This window comes from Seriola lalandi, unplaced genomic scaffold (genome assembly GCF_002814215.2).
Source record: "Seriola lalandi dorsalis isolate HSWRI2012SDOR001 ecotype SW California unplaced genomic scaffold, Sedor1 jcf7180002054277, whole genome shotgun sequence".
NCBI classification, from domain to species: domain Eukaryota; kingdom Metazoa; phylum Chordata; class Actinopteri; order Carangiformes; family Carangidae; genus Seriola; species Seriola lalandi.
In genome coordinates this window covers 263391-279800 of record NW_019524830.1, presented here as the reverse complement: position 1 = coordinate 279800, position 16410 = coordinate 263391, and the positions used below count along the sequence as shown (strand labels likewise).

General features: G+C 39.5%; 1 protein-coding gene across 1 annotated transcript in view; it reads right to left on the bottom strand.

Moving 5' to 3' along the window:
• Window positions 1–14091, bottom strand: part of tnr (tenascin R (restrictin, janusin)) — a 172304-nt gene extending 158213 nt beyond the window's left edge. The window contains exon 1 of the mRNA XM_087173735.1: window positions 13855–14091. The gene's annotated coding sequence lies outside the window, so the exon portion shown is untranslated. The remainder of the gene's footprint in view (window positions 1–13854) is intronic.
• Between the last annotated feature and the right edge of the window lie 2319 nt (window positions 14092–16410).

Genomic DNA, 16410 nt, shown 5'->3' with positions numbered 1-16410 from the left:
AAAAAAATTGCACAAGCCTTAAAAGACAACAAAAACTGGACGGCTTTTCGTCACATTTGGTTGCTTCATAGGAAGGGTGGGTGGTAACCTTTAATGCCTCTACTGTTTGTAAGATGTAATTTACCATTTTAAACCACAAAAGCTTTAACATGAGCTGCCACTCTGAGTGACTCTCTAATATTCCCACGTCTTCATAATTAACTGTTTAACAGCCTTTTTTTTTTAACTTGAAACTTGTTTTTTAACTCGCGCAACAGAAGTTCGCCAGTATTCAGCTGTAAGCGTTTGAAATTAAGCAATGATCCATGACAGAGGACAAAGCTTTAATAACTTTGATAGCCACTTTGCTGTTAAATTGTTCGGGTTTGGATGTTGGTTCTCTGCAGAAAAATCCTGCTATGGCAGCCTGTTGGGACATTTCACCTGTAATTTTGGATTTTGGCACAGCCCAAGATTGTGTACTTCAGGGTACTGAATGTTCTCTTGAGGAACAGTGCTGTCAAACAGGAGGAGCCAGTGGTTTGCCTCACTCTAAATCCCGTTTCAAAGTTTTCACTTAATGATATCCGAAAGGAAAAATGGGAGTCTCGTGGATAATTCAACAATCCTGTATGCCCAAGGTCACTAATAGGTGGACCGTCATCCAGGTCCAGACCTAAACATCATCCAATCTGGACCCGGATTTATACTCTGTAAATTATTGAGATTTATTAAAGTTTGACGAGGCATTTCTATTTCTCGACTTGAGTCAGTGAGTGAGACACACACAAGAGAGACGCAATAGTCAAGAAAATAATTAGGGAAAGTGAAGGAAAGATAGAGAAATGGAGGTGTTAAAAGCAATTGATTGTTAAGATGTGTTGAAAATTGTTTTTTATAAATAGGGTTGAGACTGTTAAGATGGGAAATTAAAGTGAAAGTTAAAATTTTTCTTAAGCACTTAATTTTAAGATGCACATTTTTCAAAAGCTCTCTGTTATGTAGGTATTACTTATTACAGCCCTTATTTTCCCTGAAACGAGAAAAGATAGAAATATAATTAATAATTAATAATTGAATTATTATTAGAAGAGTTATTATTTATCATCCCTCCAGTTTTCAATGTGTTTTAATGTTAAGTTTTATGCAAACACATTACATTTGACGTTTTTTCAAAGAACATGATATTGTCTAACATAGCTGCTCTATACCAATCCAAGCCCAGATAGCGCTTCAGTTGCCAGTCACCAACCACTGTCTACGTAGGAAAATGTACTGTCACGTTTACTGGCTCAGTAGCTTTCGCACCACTACTAGGGGTGGGACAAAATATTAGTAGGTACAGATATATTATATTACTTCCAACACTTACGATACATTATTTATACACCGGCGTGTGACGTAGTGACTTGTTGTGACCAACAACAAATACGTGTGAACGTTAACACATTTGCATTTATCGCATTTATGGATGGGGTTGTTCTGATGGATTAAAATACATACAAATAAAATGTCAAAATGAGTCAGCAAATATACTTGGGCGGCCGGCTCGCCCAAGTAAAGTGTATGTGCGGGAAACCCTGATGCACTCTAAGTAGTTTCCTCTGCTAATTTGACTTTCCAGAGTCACTACTTCATGACTCCTAAACCTATCAAATGAATGACGGTAAATTTGTGGTCAAGATAAACAAACTCACATGGGGAATGAACTGTAGCAGACAGGGGGAGAAAATAAATCACAGTGGTACCGTTTTCTTTTAAGTCAAAAGTCTGGTCCAACTTTAGCTTTTAAAACACTTATGGCACAAACATAATCGATAAAAACTACACAATATTAACACTCCAAACACACACACTGCCAGACCAGGCAGTCCGGAGACACTGTCCTGCACACAAACACAACTCAGCGCTGTGTCAACAGCCAGGCTATATTTTGTCCGACGGAGAGAGCTGGTCTTTCACTCTTAAACAGGCACACACACCTGAGCATGAACACACGCAGGCTTCATGATGAGGAGTGGACTGGTCAGCAGTCTACTGCTAATGGACTGAATGTAAATACACCCACACACAAACACCTACACACTGGGCATTTTCTTGTCATTTGAATTACAGCTGAAAGGTGATTGAGACAGAGACTGCAGTCTGCAAGTTTGGATACTGAAATAGTGAATAAATACACGATACCTGCTTTTTTTCCCTTTACACAGATATCGTGATGTATCGTACATGATTGTCTTGCAATGTATTGAGTATTGCAGAATGCCTGTCTCGTGATACCATCATTATCATGGACGATGTATTGTGATAGGATCGAATCGTGAGTTATTCCCACACCTAACCACTGTGGTGCCTGAAAAGGTGCTGGCATTGAAGGCAAAACATCTTCCTAATTCTTCTGCTTTCTAGTGTGTGTGCTTGTAATGCCTGGTGCCCACACAGATGTAAGAGAAGAAACAGTAGCGGGGACAGATAGGCACCCACGCAAGAATATATCTACATTCCTAAACACACATGAATTCATTTCTTTGCTATATTTCTTAGCTAACCTATAACCTTACTCTCATTGGGGCGTAACCCCACCCACCCCACGCCCCACCCAAACACACGCACACACACACACAGTGTCATAAAATGCTCAAGTAGTACGGATTGTTTAGTTTTAAATTCTTAGACACAACATTACACCCACACATAATCATAATCTAGGACACACGTTCTCGTTCCCTTCGATCGCTCTGTCAATTACACAGAGGAAGTCAGGGAGGAAGAAGATGACGGGAGTCAACAATGCATGCAAGATCAATGTGTCGAACCACCACTGTCTGTATAAGTGGAATTGACTTCTGCTCATTTCCCAAATTACGCATATCTGACTTGCCCACCGCTGCAGGGGCTACAGGAAGCACAGGGACAGAGAAAGAGACTCTCTCTCTCACGCACACACACACACTCTCCATTTCTCTGCAGGGAATCAATGATGTCTGCTTAATTATTGGGTGAATTTAATCAGCGGCACAGCAGTACTTACTGCCTTGTGACCCAGTAGTTGTCAGGAAGTCATTCAGTTTCCAACAGTTAGTGTTCGAATACCACCGCAATAATTAAGGGTACAACAATTTAATTGTTCCAGAGGTGTAGAGGTAACATAAAAACTACCTCCGCATTGAGGTGGTTCTGCACTCTGCTATTCACCTACAGGTTTTTCACTGCTGCTGCTGCTGCACATAGTAATTATTTTTGTGAAAATAGTGCCACAAATGACACAAATCACTGTGACCTAGACAGCAGTGCAGTGATTAATGATGCATAATATCTGGATTAGTGTCTCAAACACAGTTAATTAATACATCTAGCCTACTGAACTGTGTTCTAAAATGTCTCTATTATCATCAAGATTAACTGCTGAGATTATTACTCCCTTCTTATTTTGTTTCATGCATTTTATCCTGGGCCGCTTTGAAATTTTTTAATGTACTTTAACTTATCTGTGTACCAACGAACCGTGTTTTTAATTGCTTCACACAAGACTGAAAATAAAAATTATGTTAGATGAAAAAGTTGAATAGTACCTCCTAAATCCCACAAATGTTATCAAACAGGCCTACTATTCTTATCAAGAGAAAGTGGGTCTACAAATGTACAATGTCATTGCATTTGCCTTTGCTGTGCTTATTAAACACCTGTGGCTGAAATTCACTGCGGATGACAGGTCAAAGCAGCTGAACAAGAAAAGCTGCTACACCAAGCTACAGTGGTCTCTCCATGGCACCTTTCATCCTGCCTTCAAAACACTCAACTTACTCCAGCAGGGAGCAGTGAGAATCTTGCCTCTGTTTTCAATGATGGTTTCTATTCTATTTTTTAGACAGCAGGGAAAAAAAGAACACTTAGTCTAACCTCAAGAAACACATCAATCCATGAAAAAACTTGCTAAGCTGAGAGCCTTAGACCTATCTGACTTCAAGCCAAGCTTGTGTTCCACAATATATTTAGACATCTTCTATCATTACTTTGATTTTTTTCACCAAAGCCTAGAAGGAACGGTGCTACATTTTGGGAAATATAAAATCATGTCTGTGCCTTCAGTACAGTATGCAGCTATAGCTGGTAGGCATCTAGCTTAGCTTAGTTTAGCATAAAGCCTGAAAAAAGGGGGAAACAGCTAGCCTAGCACTCTGCAAACTTCAAAATCCCACCAACCAGCACCTTTAAAGCTCACAAATGATCATGATGCATCTTGTTTACTGTAACTGCATACGTAGTAAAAATTTCCAAAACCACTACACAAGGGCAGAAAACAAGAAGGTGCTGGATGCCAAAAATAGCATTTACAAAAAAAAAATTGAAATTTTGCTCAGATGAAATGGATCTTTGCAATGGAGATACTGTGTGTGTGCAGATGTTTTAATCCTTTTTTTATCCAATCCATACGCAAAAAGAAATCTAAAAACAAAAATTTGTGATTTTAAAGGCAGTGGTTTTTGACAAACAAAAAGTTTATAAATACATGACAGGTGTATCTATCTTAATCTTACAACTCTTGGCATGAAAGCAATTAAACCTATTTCCCAAAATCTCACAAAACTATTTCTTAAAATATGAAACTGTAGATTTCTAGGTATGTATTACTAAATTAGATTTTTTTCAAGATTAATATTTTGTTGGCACTGAACAACTGCACTCTGTGAGTGTTTGACATATGTGCACAATCCAAGCCTCATAGGGAGTATAGCTGTTTAACATTAACAAATGAACATACAGTAGTGGATCCCATTCAACAAAATCAGATGACATCCTTAATAATGACTGCTGTATAGCTCCTGATTCAAAATCACATCCTTTAAATCATCAGAAGAAAAAATTCTAAAGTATAAAATGCATCACTGCAACAGAAGCATCTATTGAACATTGCTCAGTAACTCAATGAGCATGTTTTTCATTAACATATTTCAGCTGTCTGCTCGCAACCTCGGAGTCACAAATCTGATGACAAAACATGGTCAAACAGTGGTCAGTGGAAAGAATACTGCATCCAAATCATGTACAATGCTGAAACAGCTCCATAGCCCCCAGGGCACCTTATTGGCTTTCAAATGGTAGCTCTGACGCATGCAGTAAAATTCAATGAAAGTAGGTTGAAATAACGTCTCATCACTCTCCAAAGGCATGGATATAGACTGGAAGAAATCAATGAAAAGTCTGTAGAGTATGGGTAATACTGTCTTGGTTTTGGGCTGCAACAAAATAAGAGAAAGAATATGTTGTTGTCAAAAACCTGAGATACTACATTGATTGTTGTCATGAAAAGTTGTGTATTCCACATTGTAGAATATGAACCTTCTCATCTAAAAATACAATGCAGTAGTTGAATAGGCCTCTGCTGCAGCATTTACTACAGCAGATTCAAAGGCAGGAGTCAATCTTCTTTTATTCTTGAAAATCTATTGGAAATCAATGGGCATGGCGGCACATCATGTATATAAAAATACGGAATTTAAATTATTTTATTATCAACCTCTTGACAGAGAATACAAGGACAAAAATTCTACGAAAGCTAATGACATTTTTCTTTTCTTTTTCCAAAGATGTGGGAAAGAAATTACAATTAAAAATAGAAGAGAAAGTTAATATTGAAAATATTTTAGTTAGTAAATGTGTGATAGTACACTGTACAAAACTTATGAAGAAGCACAGGATACCTGTTCTGTATAATACCTAACAGATCAGTGCTCTATTGTTTAAACTTACATCATGAAGCTTGTGAAAATCACTATCAATCTATTAAGGAAGCGATTTTAGAATTAACAATGAGACAAGTTCAATAAACAGAAAAATGTATCACTACCTGCATTAGCAACAATCATTACAGAATATCCCTCATCGCACCTGTGCACAGCACACAGCTACAACTTTAACCTTCAACCATCTGACTGTTCTGTCCCTGATTCGGCCATTACATTGCATGATTAGCAGGTCCTTTATGAAACACTTGGCTTTGAGGTAATTTCTAATGCCAACAGTGCAGGTCCCACTGGGGTATGCAATAACCTAATGATGACAGAGGTGAGCATGTGACCAGAGAGCAGCACTACAACCTTCTGGAAAAGGTCAAATTTACATGCATTGAGGTCAGATTGTTTCATTGCAATAACGCAGATATATTGATTAATACATCGGTTTCCATGCTCTATGATATTAGGCAAAAATCAGTGTTGCTCAGTCGAGCCAATTATTGGGTATATCTTCTGCAGACCAACCCATAACAGCTCCGTTTTGCATATTAATTGGAAAATCTAATCTATCCGGATGCATATTCTATGGAACTATGCAAATGGGACAACTGGAGCAGCTATAATTGCTCAGTGTGTGTTAGGAATGAGAATACCTTTTTGTATGAGCTAAGGACATATTAAGTTAATGACACCATTCTGGTAAATGGCAGACAGATGGAAAGTTCACAGAGACAAAGAGCCGTCTTAGTTCTTAATCACATGTGCAATTAGCAGGTGTGTGAAGGTGCTAATTTGATTGGTTTGTAGGAGCCAAGTTTCATTTAAAAAGTGTTTTTTTTAAAGAGTCAAAGGAAAAGGAAAGTCCTTATCCTGGAGACAGAGCAAGAGCTGCAGCAAGACATCCCTTCTTTATGACCAAAAATGAAAGTGGAATACAGAAATGCAACACAATGTGTTGTCAATATCAGTGGAAGTGGGCTCATACACAGTGTGAGAGGAAAAGTCAAACAGCAACAGAACAGCATTTCAGCTGAGGTTATGAAAACCTGCTGAACAGATTTATTGGATAAAATCTCTGTATACTAAATCCTTTAATATTTGTCGTACACCGTGAGCAAAAACTCAACTATTAATGATAAGCACTGTATAATATGGTTCGCTTTCTGACTATCCTGAAACCACATCTTATCCAGCCTATGCAGACGTTTAACAGTTCAAGATGAGGCTAAAGGTTTGGCAGCATTCATCTCCACTATTGCAGCAAAGCACACGGTGCAGAGGCAGTAGTTTGTGTTATTGTCCAGGTTGATCAAGCTCCGACACAAGAAGAGCTGCTGGACTCGAGACAAACTTTTTCCAGTAAACAAAGGAAACAAATAAGAGAGCGCCAGGGAGGCCCGCAATAGACACACACCTTGAATGCATTCAAAGAACCTGCTGTTGACTATGGAAAAAAAAAAATCAATATTTATACAATTTGACAACATCTTGACCCAAAGTCCACTTACAGCAGCTTAAAAGGCTAATAAAGGCCGATAAAAGATAGTTAGTGGACTTTGAGTTGGAACTCTGTTGTCAAACTACTTTTTCCATGTTGAAGAATTAACTTTCACGCTCAACTATTAAAACAGCTTTGAGAGGAAAATATTTAATAATCAGCATCCAGATACCCAAAAGACTTGAGTTGATTTGCAATTTGCTTGTGAACACTTAACTGATGGACAAGACTTGGGCTTAGACTTGTCTCAAATGACTTAGAAACTTGAGTTGGACTTGCCCCAAAAGATTTAAAAACAGCTTTGGCCGCAAGGCTTTCCACACTAGGTTCTTCTCTTCTTTCTCCAAGCTCACACACACGCACACAAAACACACCTTCAATGGTGCACTTGAACCATCAAAAAGACATTTTTGCTCACTCCAGAGATTGTCTCTAGCCAACATACTGGAAATAAAAATGGGAGGTTTTCTTCCATTTTACACACTTCTGTCCAATTGGCTTCAAATACGTATATAGTGAGTTGAGAGTTTATTAGTACAGTTTGCCTGTTTTTAGGTTGACAGTTTGATAGGTTAATTAGGAGGAGAGCAGACAGCATGTGGTGTGAACCCTTTCATTTAAAAGCAAACATATATTTATTTCATGTGATTATCATAACTCTTACACTAACTAATAGTCCAATCGGATCATTTAATTATTTTTTACACTCTTGCCTGACATTTGCCTTTTACTGAGAGGAAAGAAAGAGGAGAAGAGGAGGACAATCTATTCCGTAGCAGCTCGATTACCAGAATATATCTCCGTGTCTGTCATCTTTATTGTCAATACGGCGTTATCAGTTGAGTATCTTCAGGAAAAGTGGAAACTACATTTGTTAAAAAAAAATCCCAAATGTCAAGTTTAAACAGCTACACAAGCTACACAATTCAGACAACACAACACAAAAACCCTTCTACAGAATTGTAATTCTTTAACCTTTTCCTCCATCAATGAGATTTTCCAATTAGAAACTTGCAAAAATGCAAATTAGACACATTTTAACAGAACACAGAGAACATGTACTTCAGGATAATTCATGTATTCAGGGCACACTGTAGGGGACATTTTTCCCCTCAGTGTAGCAGAGTGACTTCCCTTCCTAAATAAAGGTTACATAAAGACAGAACAGTGAAATAAGTATCAAAATGATGCAGTGTAGTTGCCTGGACTGTACAAGTTCAGATAATCCCCAGTCAGCCAGGTATCAAACAATGTCTGCCTCTCACTGCAGCACAGTTGTTGTATAAACAGAGCCAGAGCATATTTACCCTTCAGCTAAAGGTGTCTCTTGAGCCAACATGTTTGTATATCTGAACATCCTTCACAGGCTGCCTGGAGGGGGCTCACGCCTGAACTTTAAGCTTTTCACTTCACTGTAGGGGAAAAAAGCAACTAGTATGAGAGGTCACCTGGAACACTTCCTTCTTCGCAGGACATGCAAGCAGTAATGTGTACGTTCATGATCACACACATACACACACACACATGCACACACACGCACACACAGTCATGGGCCCATCCAACCACACAGGTACACACCAGCACCCAGGGACTTGTACTGTGCAGTAAATATCTTGAAAAAAAAAACACGTCAGAAGAAGAGGTTGAAAGAGATGGAAGACCTTTACAGACTATTCCCCAGTGCAGACACTCAGGTGGGAGACGGAGGAGAGAGCGAGAGAGAAAGAGGGAGATGAAGAAGAAGGAGAGAAAATAAAATGATGGTGGCTGCAGAAGGAGGTGGATGTGCAGAGAGTAAGACACAGAGAGAGAAAGACAGACAGGGATGGGAGGAGAACACCAAATGTTAAGTAGCAGTTGAAGTGGAAGAATTCCAGTTTGGATTCAAGCTCCTTGGCTAATGAGGATCATTAACATGGCCTGCCCAGCCTCTCTAAACGCTGGGGAGGACTGGAAGACGGGGGATAAAAATAAAACCTCTCAAGCATATCCCCGCAAGATTCATAAGGCGGGCGCTTGTAAAAAAAATAAAAAATAAAAAATATAGCACATGCTGGCTGCAGAAGGTACTTCTTAATACAACACCACATGCCATGGATCTTGGAAACAGGGATACTTACCCAACAAGAACATTCGCTTGAACTCTGAACTATATGGATTCCGTTTGAAGTACAGTGACAAAAGAACCAATTTAGATGTCTGCGATTTCACGGGTTGAAATAAAGACCAAGGTGAATATGTGTCTACAGCACTCCATGATATGATATAAATGAGCTTTGGATCAGTTTCACTTCGTTCGGAACGTCGTTCCCGGAGGGAAATTTGCCTTACAGGTGCAGGATGGAAAGGAGAGGGAAAAAAGCTCCACTCCACTCAAACAGTTGTAAAGCTCTCGAATCTTACCCACATTATTTCAAGTGGGCAGTTCACATTTCTCCCCACGTTTATGATCCTATCAGCTGTGTCATTTTCCCTCTCTTCACTCGCTGTTTAACACACAGTAAAACAAAGCTCCCGAGAGGCTTAAAAACCAATCCAAGCTGCTGCCCTGCTTCTGCAAATCATTTGTAATACACACTACACGTCTTTTTTAAGCACTTCCGACCACTTTTACCGCATGATCAATTGAGTGCTTAAATCAGACAGCATCAAAACAGTTTGAAAATACAAATGTTCTTCATCAGTGGTCAGGAATATAGCAGAGAGCTGCTGTCTTGGACATTCTGCCATCGATTCCTGTTTTTCCTGTTATCAGCACTGTCAGTCTACACCAGTGAGTGGGCTACGTATGTGAAATTTACAACATCTCACCGGATCAGGCTTTCCCCAGCAGCAAATACTGCAAATATGCTGTTCAATCAGCCCTTCTGTCACAGCACAATTGCTTTTCTTCATCTATTATTTTTATTAGAGAAGAGAGAGACACTCTCACACTGTGCTACATGAGACCCAAGGCAGTCAAACAGACAAGTGTCAGCATAATTGGCACATTCATCCGTTTTCTGTTAATAAAGTGCTTTGTGGTCAAGAGATCAACAGCACAGTGTTTACTGTTGGTGTGGTCTCCGGTTTGGGGTTTATTAACAGAGCCTCAGTGTTAATAGCAACACACAACATTTACATTTTGTTACTATAAAATCGCCCCCTCTCATAAATTTAAATTCCTACATTTAAACCACAACAAAGAAAATCTTTGTCAAAATCAAACATTAACCATTGCCTCGTTTTCACAGGGCACCAAAAAGGCAGCACGGTGCTGCAATCTTAATTTGCAGTTTTATTTTGAAATGAACCATCTGGTCAAACAGAGCCAGAGCAGCCAAGCTCCTCCTCTAGCTCTAGTTAATGTGGCCATGCCTTGCCAAGCTAACATTAGGTAGTCGACCTACCGGTGCACAACCAGGTTGTGGGTTGCTGACTTGTCATATAAAGCAAGGTAGAGAGAGCATGCGTTTCATGTGACTATGAAGACACTAGCTGTCTCAAGAACATATTATGTTTTTCCTTACAGGTCAACCTCATCATCAACCTCGGCATGAAAATTTGGCACACTTTAACTTCAGCTAAAGAGTAATCCTCTTGGGACACTGTTGAGAAAGAAAGCAAGAAAGAAGGTTCACACATTTGTTCTGACAAATGCCTGTGTCTGCTTCCTCTGCCTTGAAAACATAAATCAGAGCAGTCTACTCAAAATTCATCACACAGACTGAGGTGATAGCGCAGGAGACCATTCAGCTGCTTCCAGAAAAGATGAACCATGGGTGGAAGGACACGAAAATGCTCTGTTTCCACCTGAGTCTCTCTGAGCCTTTTAAATAACGCATTAAGCATGTGTAATGTAAAACTACAACAGGTTGAGATGAACAACATAAGCAACACACAATTCTGAGAATTGTTTTCATGTTAATGTAACTGTACATGCACCATACCATAACACCATTAAATCTGATTAGCAAACAACAAAAGAAATTGCGTGTGATGGATACGAGTGTTTGAGATAGAACTAAAAGCAGAACAGATTTCTGTCCTTTCCCTGTATTTTCTTTTCTGTTACTGTGTTTAAATCTGTGCAGTATCTGATGGATGATGCGATCACTAATGAGAACTGGATATGTCCACATTTAACTGTCTTCCTAACGATAACTAATGACAGTAGCTTAGCTAACACAATTAACACTGGCGCAGAGGAAAATAAAATTCCCCCAGAATTAAGTATTATGTAAATAATTAATTACCACACAGACGATTGCAATCTTGTTCAGCTGCCCATTGGCACTCAAACAAATGTGAATGATTTGAAGACACAAGGAAAGGAAAATAGTGAAGATAATCCAGGCACAGTGGGAATGTGAGAAAAAATTAACGAATACCACCTGCTCTTTAAGCAATTTATAGAAACAATTTGCATTTGCAATTCAACCACTGAGCATAGGCTCTTATCCAGACTGACTCGCAACAAGTTTGCACAATGAGACTAAGCAATTGAATAATTTTGTATTTGTTCTCCTCTGTAAGATGTTACCACTATACATATCCATAAATCCAGTGTATACAGTTAAACTGTGCTGCGTGTTCTAGAAAAATCTTCCAAATCCACACACAGTTGGCTTGAAAGGACAGATGGTATAAATAGAATATTAGAGCCACTGTAAAATATTCTGTGTTTAATTTGAATTTCAATCACGTGATTTCTGCACACCCCCATTTTAAATTCAATGAGGGATGCATGTTTTATGAACGGCAGTTTCCACAAATGCAGTTACACTTGTATGGATGTCTCTTCCTAGCATGTGTGTTTCTGCATAGGAAAGACAGATAGAGTGAGTAATGAACAGATAAAAATAAAGTGAGAGGTAAAGCCAAAGAACGAGAAACCAGAGAGAGTCTAGTGTATCCAGGAAGAGAAAGAGGGACGGAGAAAGAAAGTGATCTCTCAGATTCGGTGTCTCGGCTTAATGACACTGGGCCCACATGGGAGACAGGGGAAAAGCTCTCTGCGAGATATGATGAATCCAAAGACTGATAACCTCAAGCTTCGCCGCTCGCAGCCTACACACAGACGCACGCACGCACGCATGCACACACATGCGTGTGCACACACACACACACACACACACACACACACACACACACATACACACACACACAGTCATGAAAAAAACATTTAAAAAATTGTCTGAGAAATTAACTGCTCAGCTCTTCTGTTTGCTAGGAAACTGAATTGGTGGTTTTCTCTCTGTTTGTGTTTCTCCTTTTCCCTGCATCTGCCATTTTCTCTCTCTTTTCAGGTCCAATACTTTGTGCTTCACCACTGCTTTCAATACAGTGTCAATACCCAACACTGAACACCCAACCTGTTCCCTTGCTGTGACCATGGACAATATGTCTGGCTGACTTTGACAAATTAAACCAACTCGATATATGGCAATAACCTTCACAGGATGACATGGAAAGGAAAGAGGGAAATGGTGGGTGAGGTGGGGTAGGGTGGGGGGTGGCGGGGTGGCGGGGTATGGGAAAGGGAAACTGAGAAGAGAGACGCATACAATGGATGATGGGACATATTAAGCATGGCATTTCCAAACCAGGTACAGCATGAAAATACATGGAGAGACGGTGCACATATAGACCGACTTTCTAAATGTCACCATGCTTCATAATGAGAAACACACTGAATTATCTATGGAGGGAAAGCAGTTAATTAGACTTGTGAAGCAGTGGTCCTCAAGCTTTTTAATAACTGTTACAGCTGCTAAAAAAGGTATAATAATATATAGGCTTCTGCCAGATGACAACAGTCACTGATGGAAAAACTAAACTTTCCATGTTTTCTATGCATATGTTAATCTAATGGATCGGAACAACTTTGAAAACTACAGTATTACACGTATGTTTACAGTCAACTCTGAGCAGAACATGTTTGAAAATCGCTTAGGTTTTTTTTTCCTTTAACAGCCAAAGTCTATTCCTGTTTGATGACTTGAATAACTGTTTCAAACCAAAACCCTAAAATGTACAAACTCATGAGCAACATATCAAGAAGTCATTCTTTTAACTGACACACTAAAGGTGTCTATTTAAAGAATAAACCAGCGGCTTTATACAAATATCCTTCCCACGACAGTTGTGACACATTGTCCCATGCAATGGCATCAACTATTTCATTCAGTTTTCTCAAAGAAAGCTTTTATCATGACTCTATTAAATGACCCAAGTGGCTGCGATTCAGCCGCAATTCACCTGTTACGACAAACAGCTTCTGCAGCACACACAGGAGCACTTCAACTACACATGCAAACACACGCGCACACACACACAAGCCAGCAAGAGAGGGTCGTTAAGCAGCTATTGTTGTGTTCCTCTCTGCTCAGCGTGATAACAGCCTGATTGATACTGAGGTACCCCAGTTAATCACCTGGCAAGATGACTAGAAATGCACACCATCTCAGAAGTGATGCAAAACTAAATCAGGAGAGAACAGGAGACAACCAGCACAAACACAAAGGCAAATAAATGTACAACAGTGCACGAGTGAAGATACAGGACTCACTCACTCTCTCACACACACACACACACTTGTCACAAGTCAAATGTACCTGCCTTACACCCATCCCCTCCCCACACAAGCACAAGTTAACTCACCTGCTCCGAGTGACCAGCTGAAAGCTTTCAAATTGGCCTTGGGTAATCTTCTTCCCTCTCACTCTCTCTGTCCCTTCGGCTAGTCTCTCTCTCTCGCTCTCTGTGGCAGTACACGGACGTCCTACGGGCCGCTCACCCTTCCTGTGTGGCTCGGCGCAAGTGCATCGATCTCTCAGCCAAGTGGTACGTGGTCCTGCTGTTTCCACGAGACTCTGATGTGCTCTCTCCTTTCCGCCGCTCACTCTGCCTCACACAGCTGCAGAGGGAAATATGAGGACGGGCAACGTGGTTGAGTGCTGCCCCGCTCTCTCTCCCTATCTCTCTCTCTCTCTCTCTCTCTAGTGAGCGGAGATGCTCTCGCTCTCTCTCTCAGGTTATCAGCTGGTACTGCACGATGCTCACTCCTACGATCTCTTCACTCCATCACTCTTTTGCTGAAGTGAACTGGCTGTTATCTCAGCATCTGTCTTTTTTTGCTGATTCTCCTCTGGCTTTCTCTCTTTCATTATTGATCTGTGTATCTGTGTCTTTGCTAGTGCAGCCTCTAGTGGTTGTCTGTTCTCCATGCTGCTCAGAATCAAATTTCACTGAGAGAGAACATGAAGCTGTGCTGTGAATTTGCTCCAGGATTTGAATAGGCACCAACCTTACCTACAAAAATAAAAAAAAAACAAACAAAAAAAAACATTAATCATTATCTAGTATCTAGGAATAATTTTAAGAATAGATCAAGTTTTTTTGATGACTTGATTAATTGTTTAGTTTATAAACTGTAATATGAACACATTAATTTTCCCAAAACTCAAGGTGACATCTTATCATAGCTTGTTTTGTCCGACAAACAGTCAAAAACTCAGAGATACTCAATTTACAATGAAATAATACAGAAAACGTGGGAAATTTGTCAAGCAGACGCTTAAACCACCAAATGTTTGGCATTTTTGCTTCTTAAATTTTGATTAAGAACCCACTGATAATAAATTACAGCTGGCATTGTTCACATTTTCTAACAAAATGATGAACCACTGAATTAAGTAAAAGATGTGCAGATTAAACTTCAATGAAAATAATCATCTCTAAAAGTGATTAAGCTGAGGATGGTTTCTTCAGTTAGAAAGAGAGAACACACATTTCAGTTGTCAGAGTGCGTTTGAGCAAAGCATGTAAATGGAAATTCAAACGTGTATTATAAACTTTATGCATACAGTGTGTTACTGTGTTTTTAGTCACGTCAAAAAATTATTTCCATTGCTGTGTGATGAACAACTTATTCCTGATTCTGAAATGAAATAACTTGTTTTTTCAGTTCGGCTTAATTGATGATAACTTTAACTATATGGCAATATTTGGGCTTAAGTTACAAATGCCTAATTGGTGAACCACAGTACAAAATAAAATAATAACAATAATAATAATAATAAGGTATTCTATATAGGAAAATAATGATCAGTAATAACTGAAAGATCAAAGTCATATCAACCACATAAAGAAAGGGCCAGTACATATTGTAGGGATTACAGATGAAAAAGCATTCTCGGTTTACGGTTTATCAGTCAATAGCTTACTGATGACGTTGTAATTGGCGAGTGGACATCTCTTTAACTGGGATGCAATTACCATTGGAGAAGCAAGCACACCTGAAAACCAACGCTGTTATCATATGAAGCTGATAAGGAAGAACACTACATAAACGCCATGTATTTTCTGTGATATGCTTACATAAGACGAGTCGAAATTGAACTTGAATAAGCATGAAAAGAGCACTGACTACTGGCCATTTTCTTATTAGGTCAGTCAGGTATATTAGCGCTAGCTCGCTAAGTTAGCTTGGCTTGTCGGTTTTTTTTTTTAAACTCAAATAATATAACTGTATACCATGCTGAAATTTAAAAAACATTGGAGTTGTTCAAAACACCTCGGTTGGCAAGATATATTTTAAGGTGGATTTGAAGTTAGCCGGCAGCCAAAAGTGCTACCGGCAACTCGACCTGTGGTGGTCACTCATCTTATACCTTCAGCTGACGGTAATAAACGCATGTTAACGGAAACTCACCAGAGGCAAACTGAACATTTCAGCGATTTTCAGGGGGAAATGTCAATATTAGGATGGTACAATACACTCTGTGGTGTGGAGTAACAATGAAAGATACCACACACAACTTTTTCTACAAACAGGTGAGGAGTAGGTCTATCTTGTGCACCGAGTGCTGCTGCTGCTGCTGCTGCTGCTGCTGCTGCTCAGCCTCTTCGCTTTCAGTGCTGCCACCTTTGCCTGGAAGCTGTACTGCAGCGACATTGATATACTGAGCAGGTAGCGGGGTGTCACCTGTAGGTGGCACCCAGGTCACCACACCAGTGTCTGATAGGTAATATCATATCTGCATTATAAATTATGCCAATGCTGATTTTTCAAGAAGCACCAGCAGGGTCCATTTAATGGAAGAAACTACTTTATAACATTAAATGGCGGAACTTTCCTAAATGTAAAGCTTTGTTTAATAAGAAATCATACAATGAGGTATCCTGATAAAGCCTGCACTTCCTGATTGGGTATGA